Raw genomic sequence first — 16,939 nt, 5'->3', positions numbered from 1 at the left:
TAATAAGAGAAATTCTAATTAGTTAAATGTGGTGGCAATGCTTTCTGTCTTCTGAATGAATGCTTGAACAGTGCATATGTCTTTTGAATTTGTTGCTTAAGACTGTTAAATATGTTGGCTCTTGAAAGAATGATGAACATGAGACATGTTATTGATAATCTGAAAAATCATAAAAATGATTCTTGAAGCAAGAAAAAGCAGCAAAAAAAAAAAAAGAGAGAGAGAAAAGAAAAGCAGGAAAAACCAATAGCCCTTAAAACCAAAAGGTAAGGGTAATAAAAAGGATTCCAAGGCTTTGAGCATCAGTGGATAGGAGGGCCTAAGGGAATAAAATCCTGGCCTAAGCGGCTAAACCGAGCTGTCCCTAACCATGTGCTTGTGGCGTGAAGGTGTCAAGTGAAAAGTTGAGACTGAGCGGTTAAAGTCAAGGTCCAAAGCAGAAAGAAGAGTGTGCTTAAGAACTCTGGATACCTCTAATTGGGGACTTTATCAAAGCTGAGTCACAATCCAAAGGGTTCACCCAATTATGTGTCTGTGGCATTTATGTATCCGGTGGTAATACTGGAAAACAAAGTGCTTAGGGCCACGGCCAAGGCTCATGAAATAGTTGTGTTCAAGAATCATCATACTGAAATAGGAGAATCAATAACACTATCTGAATTCTAAGTTCTTATAGATGCCAATCACTCTGAGCTTCAATGGATAAAGTGAGATGCCAAAACTGTTCGGAAGCAAAAAGCTGCTAGTCCCGCTCATCTAATTAGAATCTGAGCTTCACTCAAAAACTCTGAGATATTATTGCTTCTCAACCTATTAGTCTTCTATTTTATTTGTCTAGTTGCTTGAGGACAAGCAACAGTTTAAGTTTGGTGTTGTGATGAGCGGATATTTTATACGCTTTTTGGAGTTAATTTCATTTAGTTTTTAGTATGTTTTAGTTAGTTTTTAGTTTATTTTCATTAGTTTTTAGGAAAAATTCATATTTCTGGACTTTACTATGAGTTGTGTGTTTTTCTGTAATTTCAGGTATTTTTCTGGCTAAAATTGAGGGAGCTGAGCAAAAATCTGATTCAGGCTGAAAAAGGACTGCTGATGCTGTTGGATTCTGACCTCCCTGCACTCAAAGTAGATTTTCTGGAGCTACAGAACTCGAAATGGCGTGCTTCCAATTGCGTTGGAAAGTAGACATCCAGGGCTTTCCAGAAATATATAATAGTCTATACTTTGCTCAAGGATAGACGACGTAAACTGGCGTTCAACACCAGTTCTTTACCCAATTCTGGCGTCCAGCGCCAGAAAAGGATTAAAAGTTGGAGTTCAACGCCAGAAATGGATCCAAACCTGGCGTTGAATGCCCAAAATGGCCTTATGCACGTGAATTGCTTAAGTCTCAGCCCCAGCACACACCAAGTGGGCCCCAGAAGTGGATCTCTGTACCATCCATCATAGTTTACTCATTTTTTGTAAACATAGGCTACTAGTTTAGTATTTAAACAACTTTTAGAGACTTATTTTGTATCTCATGACATTTTAGATCTGAACTTTGTACTCTTTGATGCCATGAGTCTCTAAACTCTATTGTTGGGGGTGAGGAGCTCTGCTGTGTCTCAATGAATTAATGCAAGTATTTCTGTTTTCCATTCAAACATGCGTGCTCCTATCTAAGATATCCATTTGCGCCTAACTGTGGAGAAGGTGATGATCAGTGACACTTATCACCTTCCTCAACCCATGAACGTGTGTCTGACAATCACCTCCGTTCTACATCAGATTGAATGAATGTCTCTTAGATTTCATACTCGGAATCTCCGTGGTATAAGCTAGATTGATGGCGGCATTCATGAGAATCCGGAAAGTCTAAACCTTGTCTGTGGTATTCTGAGTAGGATTCTGGGATTGAATGACTGTGACAAACTTCAAACTCGCGAGTGCTGGGCGTAGTGACAGACGCAAAATGATAGTAAATCCTATTCCGGTATGACTGAGAACCTGCAGATGATTAGCCGTGCGGTGACAGCGCACCTGGACCATTTTCACTGGAAGGATGGATGGTAGCCATTGACAACAGTGATCCACCTACACACAGCTTGCCATAGGAGGACGTGCGTGTGTGAATCAGAAGACGGAGGAAAGCAGAGATTCAGAGGACAAAGCATCTCCAAAACTCCAACATATTCTCCATTACTGCATAACAAGTAACCTTTAATTCATGCTCTCTTGTTTATTCACAATTCAACTGATAAACATAATTGACTTCCTGACTAAGATTTACAAGATAACCATAGATTGCTTCAAACCAACAATCTCCGTGGGATTCGACCCTTACTCACGTGAGGTATTACTTGGACGACCCAGTGCACTTGCTGGTTAGTGGTACGAGTTGTGAAAAGTGTGATTCACAATTCGTGCACCATTAGTCCCATTTCGTATTTTCCTCGTCGTTTTTGATTTTGCGATGGAGTTTTTGATCTTCTTTTTGGAGAAAGTTTGGGTCTTTCTGTTTTTATCATGCTTGACTTTGTTGCATGCTTTGGGATTTCTTCATTTTCTGCATGATTGCCTTTGCTTAATGCTTTTAGGGTTTTCGCATGCTATCGCCTTTCCTGTTTTGTGCTTTCGATGGTGGTTTTCGCCTAATTCTGAGAAAGGTTGTGCCTTTGGTGATTTTCTGTTTGGCATTGTTGACGTTTGACAGTGCTTTCGCTGGTAGACTGTAGAAAGATAGTTACTTTGATGACTTTTGCATTTTTTAACTTGATGGACGAAATGCTTGCTGCTTTAGGTCTTCTTTCCTTGTTTTGAGAGATACTGGGGTGTAGGTTTTTTCTAGGAATCTTGCTTTGTTATTGCCTCCAAAGGATGCCCCAGGACTTTTGGTTTGAGTCTTGGGGTTTTCCTTTTGTTTATCTGCCCGTCGAGATGTTTTGACCCATGCCCGAGATATTTTTGAGTAATCCGCTCTTCTTTTCTTTTGTAGGATCTTAGTTGACCTCATGTCTTCCCGAAATAACGTCGTAGCGACGCCTTCCCAGGTCCCTGCGGGTATGGCCGATTGGGTGGACTCCATGGTTCTCATGTGTGTCTCACTGGTTAACTCTGAGTTTTGTTCTCAGCTTAGGCAGTTTCACAGCGTCTGTAGTAACTCTGGTGAAGAGAAGAATTATGAGATTGTTCCTCCTTCCTCTGATGAGAGAGTCTGTTTCTCGACTCGAGTTGTTGACAATCGCCCTTTCTTTTATGCTTATGATTTTTTTTTGGTCAACTCGGGGTTACTCTTCCCTTTACTCCATTTGAAATTGACTTGTTATGGTCTTGTAATGTTGCCCCTTCTCAACTTCACCCCAACTCCTGGGGTTTTATTAAAATCTTCCAATTGTTGTGTGATAGTTTTGGTATTCCAGCTTTCCAATCTCTCTTTTTCTACTTGTTTGTCTTGACTAAGCCTGGTGTGGTGAAAAAGAAGTCAGCTTGGGTCTCCTTCCGTTCTACCCAAGGAAAGAAAGTTTTTTCCATGTTTGACGAATCGTTTCGGGATTTTAAAAACTATTTTTTCAAGGTCCGAGCTGTTGAAGGATCTCGGCCCTTTTTCTTGGATGAAAATGATGAGCCCGCCTTTCCCCTAGAGTGGCAGAAGGATGTTAGGGTCTCCAGGTACTCTTGGGACATCTTGGATGAGGCTGAGCGAGCCTTTGTGACTATTTTAGAGGAGCGTTGGGGTCAGCCTCCCCATCTTGACACAAAGAAGTTTCTAACCAATCCTTCTCTTCTTCAATCTGAACTGGGTATCTTGTGTTTCCTTTGCTGTTTGTCTTACGATGCTTCTAGCTGTATTTTCAACTTGTTTGATCTGTAGCTTGACTTCTATTTTATTTGCAGAGACAATGAAGAACAATGAGTCTATAAAAGCTTTTAAGAGGGCATAGAAGGCGACTGCTGCCAGGAATGTTGTCGCTCGGGCTGCTGGGGAGGGGTCCTCCCAGCCCCGGGAGAAGCCGGCCATGCCGAGCTCTCCTGGGGTGAAGAAGGCGATCCCGGTACCTCGGGTTCGTTTGGTGGATCCTCCTTCTTCTTCTGCGATTCCATCCACCGCTCCTCCGAGTAAAAAGCAAAAGACTTCTGAGCCTTTCGACCTCAACACTCCTGATTTCAATGCCATTGAGTTTATAGATCAACAAATTGGGCCATATGGTACCATTCCTATGGATGATGTGTCCATTCTCCATCATTTGGAGTTTATGGCTCAGAATCATGTGAGGATGGCCTTTATGTCAGCTGCACTTCATCGCACTGCCCAGAATCTTCCTCTCCATGCTACCAAGGTGTTTATGGAGGAGGCGAAACGAGAGTTTGACTGGATGAAGGGTTTGAAGGAGGAGCTCGAGGTAAAGGTGGTCAAATTGGAGAAGGACCTCGAAAATGAGAAGGCGAGTTCCGAGGCGCTGGCTGCTTCCTTGAGGTTGGCTGAGGATGCGGCCATGATGCACAAGGACAGCTATGTGACTTCCTATAGGGAGGGGAGGCGCCTGAGGGAAGAACTCGACAATACCCGGGAGGATTATGCTGAGCTCCAAAGTCATCTTGTTGGCAGCGTAACTGCTGCTTACGAGAACTTGAAAGAGCAAGTTCGAATTATTGCTCCCGAGGCCGATCTTACCCTTTTTAGCTTGGATAATGTTGTCAGAGATGGCAAGATTGTCCCTGATGATGAGGGTGATGATGATGAAGTTGTTCCTCCCCTTGTGTCTTCCACCAAAGCGCCGACTTCTTCCGCTCCTCCTGTTGTACCTGACCTGGATTGCCAGATCCTGAATCGGGAGGATGGGACTGTTGATGCGGTGCCGCTTCAAACTCGCCCTCCTTCTCCTGGTCCTGATGTCGCCAAGAAAGCTCATGATGCTGCCGAGAAAACTTCTGATGTTTGTTGATTGTAGTTGGCCCGGCTTGTGGGCGTTTTTTGGAACTTTATTAAGATGTTGACTTTTTAGTTGCTTTCCTAGCAACTTTTTATTTAAAAAAACAGACAAGTAGCTTGCTACCCTTTGGGTAGTCAGTGTTAGTGACCCTTCAAGGCCTTTATAACTTTATATAATTTGGTTTTCTTGCTTTGCGTGTGTTCTTTACTGCCTTGCGTTGGTCCCCTGATAGACTCTTTTTTGTAATCCTCTTTCTCAGACCTTCGTGAGGTCTCTTTCAGGGATTGCTTGGATTTTTGTAGTGGATCGACCTCGTTGGGTCGACTTCCTCTAAGCTATTTCATAATCCTCTTTTTTGGACCTTGGTTAGGTCTCTTTCAGGGATTACTTTTATAATTAGGTCGATCTCTTCTAAGTTATTTCGTAATCCTCTTTTTTGGACCTTGGTTAGGTCTCTTTCAGGGATTACTTTTATAACTTGTCTTTTGTAAGAGGTTGACTTCGTTAGGTCGATCTCTTCTAAGTTATTTCGTAATCCTCTTTTTTGGACCTTGGTTAGGTCTCTTTCAGGGATTACTTTTATAACTTGTCTTTTGTAGGAGGTCAACTTCGTTAGGTCGATCTCTTCTAAGTTATTTCGTAATCCTCTTTTTTGGACCTTGGTTAGGTCTCTTTCAGGGATTACTTTTATAACTTGTCTTTTGTAGGAGGTCGACTTCGTTAGGTCGATCTCTTCTAAGTTATTTCGTAATGCTCTTTTTTGGACCTTGGTTAGGTCTCTTTCAGGAATTACTTTTATAACTTGTCTTTTGTAGGAGGTCGACTTCGTTAGGTCGATCTCTTCTAAGTTATTTCGTAATCCTCTTTTTTGGACCTTAGTTAGGTCTCTTTCAGGGATTACTTTTATAACTTTTTCATCTTGGGCTGACTTTGCTAGGTCGAGCCCTTCTAAGTTAAAGTAATCCTCTTTAATAGGGTTGGCCAGACCTCTTTCCAGGGTTTACTTATAACTTGGGTTGACTTCGTCCGACTTCCGAACGCCGGCCAGTCTTTAAGTTATTTTATTAGCTATCCGTAAGACCTCGTCAGGTTCTTTTTTAGATTGCTTTCTATAACTTCTTACATTATTCTGTGTTCATCTTTGCCGATTTGTAGAAAGTGGTTGGCATCTCTAGCTCGTCCTTTGGGTGAATCGCGTTTTCACCTTTATCGGACGACTCATCTTTATCGTGGTCGTGCAGTGAAATTATTTTTCACTTTCTGCCGACCTGTAGCTTTATAATCGGACGATGAATACTTCAAATTAATGCGTCTTGAAATCTTTGTAGGACGCCTAGATAAATTTTATTCAAAGAAAAATGCAAATATATACATATGGGAATTTTCTCATCCTCTTACATTGGGTATGTCTCAACCTGGTGCCTCATTAAAAAACCTTTTCAGGAAAAAGAGGGCATCCACTAATGAGACACTTTACCTTTTCTAACTGTAGTACCTTCTTAGGTTGCAGGCGTGCCATGACCTTGGAAGCTCCCGTCCGTCGAGTTCGGACACTCTGTAGTAGCCCTTCCCGAGTACTTCTATGACTCGGTATGGTCCTTTCCAATTGGCTACCAGCTTTCCCTCTCCGGGTCGAGTTGTTCCGATGTCCTTTTGGATTAAGATGAGGTCGTTTTCAGCGAAACTTCTTGGTACTATCCTTTGGTTATATCTAGAAGCCATTTGGCGTTTTAGCGCTTCTTCTCTAATCCGAGCTCTTTCCTGAACCTCAGGTAGCAGGTCGAGTTCTTCCCTCTGGAGTTGGGAGTTTGCTCCCTCATTATAATGGACTGCCCTATGCGATCCTTCCTCAATTTCTATTGGAATCATTGCCTCCATTCCGTATGTTAGCCGGAATGGGGATTCCTTTGTGGTGGAATGTGGTGTTGTTCGATATGCCCATAGGACTTGTGGGAGTTCCTCTGCCCAGGCTCCCTTCACATCCTGCAATCTCCGTTTTAACCCTGCCAATATGACTTTGTTGGCGGCTTCGGCCTGTCCGTTAGCTTGGGGGTGTTCGACAGAGGTGTACTGGTGCTTTATATACAAATCGGCTACTAATTTTCTGAAGCCCGTATCTGTGAATTGGGTGCCATTGTCTGTGGTTATTGAGTACGGGACCCCAAATCTTGTGACAATGTTTCTGTATAAGAATTTTCGGCTTCTTTGGGCAGTGGCATTGGCTAATGGTTCTGCTTCGATCCACTTTGTAAAGTAATCTACCCCTACTATGAGGAATTTAACTTGCCCTGATCCCTGGGGAAAGGGGCCGAGAAGGTCGAGTCCCCATTTCGTAAAAGGCCTAGGGACAGTCACGCTGATGAGTTCTTCTGGCGGGGCGATGTGGAAATTGGCATGTTTCTGACATGGTGGACATGTCTTTACAAATTCTGTAGATTCTTTCTGTAAAGTTGGCCAGTAAAACCCTGCCCGGAGTATCTTTTTGGCAAGAGCCCGTGCTCCGAGATGATTGCCGCAAATGCCGCTGTGTACCTCTTCTAACACTTCCCTGGTGTGGGAGGTCGGCACACATTTTAGTAATGGTACCGAGATCCCTCTTTTGTATAGGATGTTGTTTATGATGGTGTAATACTGTGCCTCCCTTTTTAGCTTTTTTGCTTCCTTGTCTTCTGCGGGGAGTGTTCCTGTTTTGAGGTAGTTAATTATGGGGATCATCCATCCTTGGTCCTGGCCCGTTATGGTTAGGACTTTTTTTGTTTCCGAGATTGAGGGATTCTGTAGCATTTCCTGGATGAGGCTTCTATTATTGCCCCCTGGTTTGGTGCTGGCCAATTTTGAGAGTGCGTCAGCTCGAACATTTTGCTCACGGGGTATGTGGCAGATCTTGTATTCCCCGATTCGTTCGAGTTGTTGCTTGGTCTTATCCAGATATCTTTTTATGGTGGGATCTTTGGCTTGGTAGCTCCCTGCTATCTGTGATGTGACCACTTGCGAATCACTATAAATGTTAAGTTTTAGAGCTCCCACCTCTTCAGCCAGTTTTAGACCAGCTAGCAATGCTTCGTATTCCGCCTGGTTATTTGAAGCCGGGAATCCGAACTTGAGGGAGAGCTCAATTTGGGTTCCCTGGTTGCTTTCTATTATAATTCCTGCGCCACTTCCCGTTTTATTTGAAGAACCATCCACATACAGATTCCACTCTATGGGGGCTTCTAGGGCATCTGTGAATTCGGCGATAAAATCGGCCAGGTATTGTGATTTGATGGCGGTCCGAGCTTCATATTGGAGGTCAAATTCTGACAGCTCGACTGCCCATTGTAGAATTTTGCCTGCTAAATCTGTTTTCTACAGTATTCCCTTTAAGGGCTGATTAGTTCGAACTTTAATGGTGTGGGCCTGGAAGTAGGGGCAGAGTCACCGAGATGTTAAAACGAGAGTGTAAGCAAATTTTTCTATTTTCTGATAGTTCAGCTCGGATCCCTGCAGTGCTTTGCTAATGAAGTAGACGGGTTGTTGCCCGTTTTCGCTTTCTCGGACCAGTGCTGACGCTACTGCCTTGTCTCATACTGCAAGATATAGTATGAGTGGTTCTCCTTCTTGAGGTCGGGATAGGATAGGTGGCTGTCCTAAGAACTTTTTAAAGTCTTGGAACGTTTGTTCGCATTCGGTCGTCCACTCGAACTGTTTTCCCTTTCTTAAGGTAGCATAGAAGGGGAGAGATCTTATTGCGGCTCCTGCTAAGAATCGGGATAGGGCGGCCAACTTCCCGTTGAGTTGTTGTACTTCTTTTACGCAGGTTGGGCTTTTCATGTTGAGTATGGCCTGGCATTTATCTGGATTTGCTTCAATTCCTTTCTGTGTGAGCATGAAGCCTAAGAATTTGCCTGCTTCTACCGCAAAGGTGCATTTTGCTGGATTGAGTCGCATATTATGCTTCCTGATGGTGTAACACCTGGGCTAGGTCGGTCAATAGTGTCTGTTCGCTTTTTGTTTTAATTAGCATGTCGTCCACATAAACTTCCATGATTTTTCCGATGTGATCCGAGAAGACTTTATTCATCAATCTTTGATAAGTGGCTCCTGCGTTCTTAAGGCCGACAGGCATTACGATGTAGCAGTAGTTCGCCTTTGGCGTTAAAAACGAGGTCTTTTCCTGGTCCGGTGGGTTCATGGGGATTTGGTTGTATCCTGAATACGCGTCCATAATGAGAGATATTTATATCCAGAGGAAGCATCTACCAGGGCGTCAATACTCGGGAGTGGGTATGGGTCTTTTGGGCAAGCTTTGTTAAGATCTGTGTAATCGGTGCACATTCGCCACTTCCCATTTATTTTTTTTCACCAAAACGACGTTGGCTAGCCATAGTGGGTATTTGACTTCTCTTATAAATCCAGCTTCCAGCAGTGCCTGCACTTGCTCTTCCACAGCTTGGGATCACTCTGGCCCGAGTTTTCTTCGTTTCTGCTGGACCGGTCGAGATCCTGGATAAACTGCCAACTTGTGACACATTAGTTTAGGGTTTATGCCTGGCATGTCTGCGGCTTTCCATGCAAAAAGGTCGGCATTATCTCGCAAAAATTGTATTAGCAGTTCTTTTAAATCTCCTTTGAGGATTGTGCCGATATTAGTTATTTTTTCTGAGGTGTCCCCGATCTGAATTTTTTCTATCTTGCCCTCTGGTTGGGGGCGAAACTCTTCTCGTCGTTGAACTCCGCCCAGCTCTATTGTGTGGAACTCTTCTCCTTTGCCCCTGAGGTTGAGGCTCTCGTTGTAACAGCGACGCACCATCCTCTGGTCTGCTTTTATCGTGGCTATCCCTTTTGGAGTTGGGAATTTCATGCATAGGTGTGGGGTCGAGACTATTGCGCCGAGTTGGTTGAGCGTGGTCCGGCCTATGAGAGCATTGTATGCTGAGCTTACATCGACTACAATATAGTCTATTTTGAGGGTCCTGGATTAGTCTCCCTTTCCAAAGGTTGTATGCAGTGGTATGTATCCTAGTGGTCGAACCGGAGTGTCTCCTAGCCCGAACAAACTGTTTGGATATGCTTTAAGTTCTTTTTCTTCTAAGCCGAGTTTATCAAAGGTTGTTTTGAATAAGATGTCGGCAGAACTCCCTTGATCTATTAGCGTCCGATGTAGGTTGGCGTTTGCCAATATGATAGTGATAACCATTGGATCGTCGTGTCCTGTAATGATGCCGGTTGCGTCCTCTTTAGTGAATGTTATTGCCAGGATGTTGAGTGCTCCCTCCTCTCCTTCAACATGGTATACCTCTTTGAGGTATCTTTTACGAGAGGATTTGGAGATCCCTCCTGCTTCAAATCCGCCATGTATCATGTGGACATGTCTTTCTGGCATCCGAGGTGATCGTTTCGCTCGTTCTGTGTCTTCATCCCTTCGTCTCTTTCTTTGTCGTCATCTCGTGTGGCCAGAAATTGGTCTAGTTTTCCTTCTCTTACCAATTTTTCTATGATATTTTTCAAGTCGAAGCATTCGTTGGTGGAGTATCCCCGGACCCGATGATATTCACAATACTCCTTTCGGTTTCCTCCTCCCTTTTTGCCTTTGAGTGGCCGTGCTGGGGGAATTTTTTCCGTATGGCAGACCTCTTTATATATTTCGACCAGGGATGCTCTAAGAGGAGTATAGTTATGGTACTTCTTAATTTTCTCCCCTTCTCTGTCGTCTTTTCTTTTGGATTCTTTGTCTCTGTCACGGAGGGAAGCTCCCGACTTCGAGGACTCTCCTAACCGAGCGTTTTCTTCCATATTGATGTATTTTTCTGCTCGCTCATGTACTTCGTCGAGGGTGGCCGGGTACTTTTTTGATATAGATTGGCTGAAAGGTCCCTCTCGTAGGCCGTTGATGAGTCCATGATTGCGGCCTCCGTGGGTAAGCTTTGTATGTCCATGCATGTTTTGTTGAATCTTTCCATGTAGTTTCGAAGGCTCTCCCGATCTCCTTGTTTGATTCCTAATAAACTGGGGGCATGTTTAGCTTTATCCTTTTGAATGGAAAATCTGGCTAGGAATTTTTTGGCTAAGTCGTCGAAGCTTGAGATGGATTTTGGGGGTAAGTTGTCGAACCACCGAATAGCTGTCTTTGTGAGAGTTGTTGGGAAGGCTTTACAGCGAACAGCATCTGGGGCGTCAGTGAGGTACATTCTACTTCTGAAGTTACTAAGATGGTGGTTGGGATACGTGGTGCCGTCGTACAGGGTCATATCCGGGAGTTTGAAGTCTTTTGGAATTTTGGTTTTCATGATTTCCCTAGTGAAGGGGTCTTGCTCTTTGTGTGAATTTTCTTCGAGATTAGCGCGAGGGGCTTTTGATTTGAGATCGGCTTCCAATTGCTGCAGTTTTTCTTCCAACTCCCGACGTCGCCGCATCTCTCTTTGTAGATCTCTTCCGATTTCTCGTTGTTGCTGGGTTTCTTTTTCCAGTTGTTTTAGGCGATTTAAGAGTGCTTCTATGGCTCCTGAATTTGGCAAATCTTTGTCTTTGCTGGTCTCCGGAGTGTCTTGTAGCGTGACATCCGCGTTTTTGTGCGGTGTTCGATCCTCCAGACCTGAATCGTGATCGTTGTCATGGTTGTCCGCCATGGTGATGGGATGACTTCCAGGTTCCCCGGCAACGGCGCCAATGTTCCGAGGGTTACCTGAAACTGTAGGTCGATCTCGGACGAGATCTTCTGTATTGGTCGGAGATGACGTGTCCGGCTGGCTGGTGGCGGCCGGGGCTGTTGTGTCCGACTTGTTGGACTGGCTGCACTTCTGATCCTTGGCCACCGGAGGGTGGGGGGTACCTGCAAGAGACTCCGATGCTTAAGTTAGCATGGGTATTAAACAGGTTTTATGTAGAATCAGAGTATGAGTTATACCTGGGTGCTCCAGTGTATTTATAGTGTTGAGATGTGACCTTCGTTGGGTAAGATAAGTTAGTTATCTTATCTTATCTTTATCTTTAGAGTTGAGGTCAGCATATCTTTATTGGAACCGCCCTTATCTCTATAGGCTTAGGCCGCCTTAGGATTTGGGTCGTGTTCCTTTATTTGGGCCTTTTACTGGGCTCTCTTGTTGATTTGGCCGAGCTCTTTGAGACGAGGTCGGATAGTCTGTCCTGAAAAGGTTGGTCGCTTTATCTCGAGTCATCCCAGGTCGGATAGCTCGACCTAGGGTATGAACACATACTAAACTAATTAAAATGTAAAGTGTAGTTAAAAAGCATGTATATTAATTACCTGAAGAATAGGGCCATTATCATCACCTAAGATATTCATGTGTTGTGTGAGAAGCTTCTGAATTGTTTTCTGTTGGCTGAAGAATAAAATTTTAGCCTTCAGCCTCTATCAACCTGCAGCAGGATATTAGCAAGAATGAGTACATGAAACCAGCAAGTATTACCAATGTGGATGGGATAGCTCAAAATAAAAAATTAAATAAAATGCAAAAATAAAGTTAACATTGAACTAATTTGAAATAAGTCAACCAAAGCCAACAAATTTGTAACTTGTAAGTTGTAGAAGAAAACACATTAACCTAAACACATGTTCATCATGCAGAATACTAGCCCAAAATTAATGTCCAACATATGAAATAACAATGAAGTGAAAAAAAGTTAGCAAATGGTCATAACATGTAAAAAGCAGTTATTGAAATTAGCACTTAGTCACTAGTTCAACCACACAGTTGGATCTACTTGAGGTTTTTTCTTTGTAAAATAATCTAAAGCTTCACGATATGTTAAATTTTTTGTTGAAGATGTTCTCCAAGTATTACATATATAAAACCAATAATGACTAGGGATGGCAACGGGTCCCCATGGGGGCGGGGACATGCCCCCCGCCCCCGCCCCCGCCACCCAGAATCCGTCCCCGTCCCCGCCCCATCCCCGCGACGGGTAACGGAGACCCCATATCCACCAGGGATCAGAGTCTCCGCGGGTCTCCACGGATTTTTAAAAAAAATAAAAAAATTCAGGAAAAAAGAAAAATTAAAAAGCAGAAAGATAAAGATAATCTACAAATTATCATTACAAGCATACTCTTTATAGCCTTCATAAACTTAAACAGCAACAACTAATATTGTCTCAATTCAATCATCAAACATATTAATAAAATAACCAAAATAAATCTAAATACTAAACTTATTCATCACATTCCAAAAACATAAATCTTAAGCCTTTCTTTCATCACATAATGGCAGTGATAGTAGCTTTTGAGTTGTTTGAATCTGCATAAAAAAATCGAAGGTTACATAATTTTAAACATTCAATCCCAGTTTCTTCTAACTACTACATTATTAAAAAACAAACAGAGGCCCATATATGAGGTACAATCACAAGATACTTCTATGAAATTCAAAGAAAATCACAGAAACCACAAGATAATTAATGAAAAATGCTTCAAGGTAAATGAAATCTAAGGTTGACTTACCGGAAAAAAGAACGGCGAACGGAAAAAGGATCTTGCTAGACGCTGAGATGGAGACCGGACTGCCTCTGTTGAAGACAAAGACGATAACAGGGAACAATGCCCCTGCCGTAGACGAAGATGGCAACGACAAAGAACGATTGTGCCTCTGCCGAAGAGAAGGAGACAAGACTCGCGACGACGCAGACATTTCAAGCTCCTCCCGGTGACCTTGAGAGGGAGAGGTGGAAGCTGTGAGAGGGGACAAGGCTCGCGACGACGCAGACGGCGGTGAGAGTGGAGGAGGGTGGCGAAGAGAGGGAAAGTGGAGGAGGGTGGTGAAGAGAAGAAGAGGATCTGAGAGGGACCAAGAAGGAGAGGCCGAGAGGGAGAGGATTTGAGTTCTGAGAAGGAGAGTGAGTAGTGGCGGCTGAGAGAAAAGAAAGGGTATGGCTTAGGGTTTCTTATAAATGATATATATATATATATATATATATATATATATATATATATATATATATAGGGGTACTTTTGTTATTTCTTATATGTAGGTATTACACGGGTCTCCACGGGGCGGGGACCTTGCTCCCCGTCCCTGCCCCGTTTATTTCACGGGTCCCCGTCCCCGCCCTCCATGGGTAAAAAACTTCCCCCAAATCCGTCCCCCGGCGGGTAATTCCCCGCGGATACCCGCCCCGCCGGGGGAAATTGCCATGCCTAATAATGACCCTCTATCCTTAAGCTTGTATGAGAGATGGTTCATATAAGGTTCTAAAATCCAGATTGGACATCAAACCACTCAAGCAACCAGGTCAAAACTTCAGAGATCCAACCAATTGAACTGAGTCTCAATCGGATTCCACCAAATTATAGTAAAAATCTGTTGTATTACTTAATATAATAGAGCATTTATGGGAGCAGGACCTAAAGTTGGTGTGAGATGTTTTCAGGATGATTGGAGCATTTTTGCTTCTGAATGTATAATAATATATTCAAAATGTCAATGTTTGACTTAAATCCTAATTCGGGACAACATTGAATCCGATCCTTTCAAAATTTTTTGGGACAAAAAAAATACGTTTGAAACATTAGGGACTAAATTAAGATTTAGCCCAAATATTGGGGATTAAAATAGTACTTTACCCAAATACAAATGTCATTTCCCTCAAGCATGGACAAAGTAAAAGTTCAATAATCAAGTATGATTCAACAACATAAAACAAAAAGAAAGTTTTTGCTTAATAGACAAGGTTCAATATGTCATTAAACAAGTGATTTGAATCCTTCTTTTTCTACCTATCTCAATCTATTGCTCAATCCTCTGCTTATTATTTGATATATACTATGCTAATAAGAAAAATCAGGCTGGTTTCTAAAGTAGTCTGAAAATTAGCTCAGGAAACCTAGGATAGCTGGAGCAACATATACATATCCCAAAATAAAGCAACATGAAGTGAGGTTGACATGTGATGGAGTTAGTTGTAGATTTTCTTAAAATATCCCAAAATCACTTGAACGTCTCAAGATTTACGTGGAAAAAGAAAAGCTCTTCCTTCTTGAGGATTTAAGTATCTTTTCCTTCATTTGTCTAAAAGCCACACATTAAAGAAGCAGGTGATGTTCTAGTAATAAACCAGATATGTATTATTTCGTGACAGTAATTGAGTTGTAATTCTTCAATATACAAAGGATGCAAGAGAGTTATTGAAACACTAAACTGGAAGTAATTAAATGATTCCAATTTCTAAGAAGCAAAATAACAAACACATAAAGTACATTATTACTAAATGTTTCTAAGAATTGAATATGGTTTACTAACTCTAATTGCTAGGATGCATCTTATAGACAACAACAAAATATTTATTGTTGTCTCTGTACTACTTGTGGCATTTAAATTTTAGAAAAGAAAAAGATAGTTAAAAGAAGAAGCAATTATGGCCCACATTACCTCACAGAGATAATTAGCCCCTGTCATAAAACAAAAACATTGTATATATTAGAGGCATCCAATGAGGTATAGCCATGTACTAACATTAAGAGAAGCATTATATTAGCGACGTCAAATTTGGGTTTCATGAAGAAAGGAAAACATGGTGAAGGCAAATATGAATTAGAGGTTGGGCTTGGTGACCACTTTCTATGAATTTGAACACACAAATTTAACAAATAATAAACTAAACTTAAGCAATTAATTGCTCCCAGTTCATTGTGTATGTTACAATTCTTCGACTACAGTGATTACAAATTTGATATAACCAACAAGTCGAACAAGCTAAATTTCAAAAATTTATATAAATAATTACACATACCATGTTAGAATATTAATTGGATTTCAAATAATTTGGTTGAGACTCTGACACTCCATGCTTTCAAAATTAAAAAAGTATAACTCAAGTAAATTCCTTAAAAGCTTTTCCTACAAACAGAAAACATGAAGAACATCTATGCAGTTCACAGTGCACGTCATACCAGGAGAAAACAAGTATTCACATGATTCTAATCAATCCTATAATTATGAAAAAATTCAGTGAAGACCTTACTCAATTAGTCAATTTCTTCTAACAATCCCTAATTTTTTACCTAAAAATACATTGAAAAAGGAAGAAAATCATAACCTGTAATTAAATAAAATAAGTAGCAATTAGCATAGAACAATCAAAACATAGAATCAAACAAAATAAGGTTGATGAGGAGAAGAGAAGCTCGAAGAAAAGAAGCTAACAGAATACCTCACAAATCGCATCAATGGAAGCAAAAGTACCATCATAGGAGAAGCATTGATGGACATGACACTGATGGAGGGGAAGAATCATTGATGGAGGAGAAGCTCGCAGAGCAGCGGCGATGTAGTTTTTGAATTCTGCCACACCAATGTAACTCTCACACACATAAAACAAGGAATCCAAAGAATAGTAATAACCAGAGAGGAAGTAACAAATCATGAATCAAAAGAAGATGAAGAAGAAGAGGATGAGAATTTTGTATAAAAACCAAGAAGTGAGAACGGACACGAAGAAGACGAGTTAGGGTAAAAAGCTCGCACAACATAGAGCGCAGAAGCTCGATAGAGGAGAAGATGGCATCAATGGCAGAAAAGCTCACAAGAATAGAAGAGAAGCTCACATCAATGGAGGAGAAGAAGCCACTGAAGGAGAAGCTCGTTGCTCATGCTCTACTTTGCGACTCGCAATTAGATTTAGGTTGGGTTTTCTTCTAACAACGGTTATTACTGCCAAAATCACTCCTTGACTTACAAATACATTATGGCAGTAACATAAACTGCCTTAATTCATGAACATTATGGCGTTTATACAAAACCGCCTTAATATTAACGACATTTTAACCAGTTTTTTTTTTGTAGTGAAAGTTATTTTCCAGTACACTCTAACCCTTAAGATGAAGAATGAAACTCATCACTTCTTGAATAGAACATCAATATATTAATCAAAAGTAGAAAAATAATAATATTAATCCATCAAGGTAAATAGAGCTCCTAACCTTAACAAAGGAGATTAGGCTCATGGTGCAAAGTAAACAAAATTGTAAAGTGTAGTGTAATATGTGTTGTCCGTGGACAAGTTCCCTAGACTATTTTAAAACCTAAAACCAAAAC

The 16,939-nt window shown here is 41.7% G+C and overlaps 1 long non-coding RNA gene across 1 annotated transcript; it reads right to left on the bottom strand.

Moving 5' to 3' along the window:
* Nucleotides 1-13,854: 13,854 nt before the first annotated feature.
* On the bottom strand, nucleotides 13,855-16,674 carry LOC112735850 (uncharacterized). Its single transcript, XR_011869539.1, has 3 exons — nucleotides 16,318-16,674; nucleotides 16,056-16,186; nucleotides 13,855-15,294 (listed from the first exon to the last, which is right to left on the bottom strand). It is a non-coding gene; the product is annotated as an uncharacterized lncRNA (long non-coding RNA).
* Between the last annotated feature and the right edge of the window lie 265 nt (nucleotides 16,675-16,939).

This window comes from Arachis hypogaea, chromosome 13 (assembly GCF_003086295.3).
Source record: "Arachis hypogaea cultivar Tifrunner chromosome 13, arahy.Tifrunner.gnm2.J5K5, whole genome shotgun sequence".
NCBI lineage: Eukaryota > Viridiplantae > Streptophyta > Magnoliopsida > Fabales > Fabaceae > Arachis > Arachis hypogaea.
This window is presented reverse-complemented; position numbering and strand designations above follow the sequence as displayed.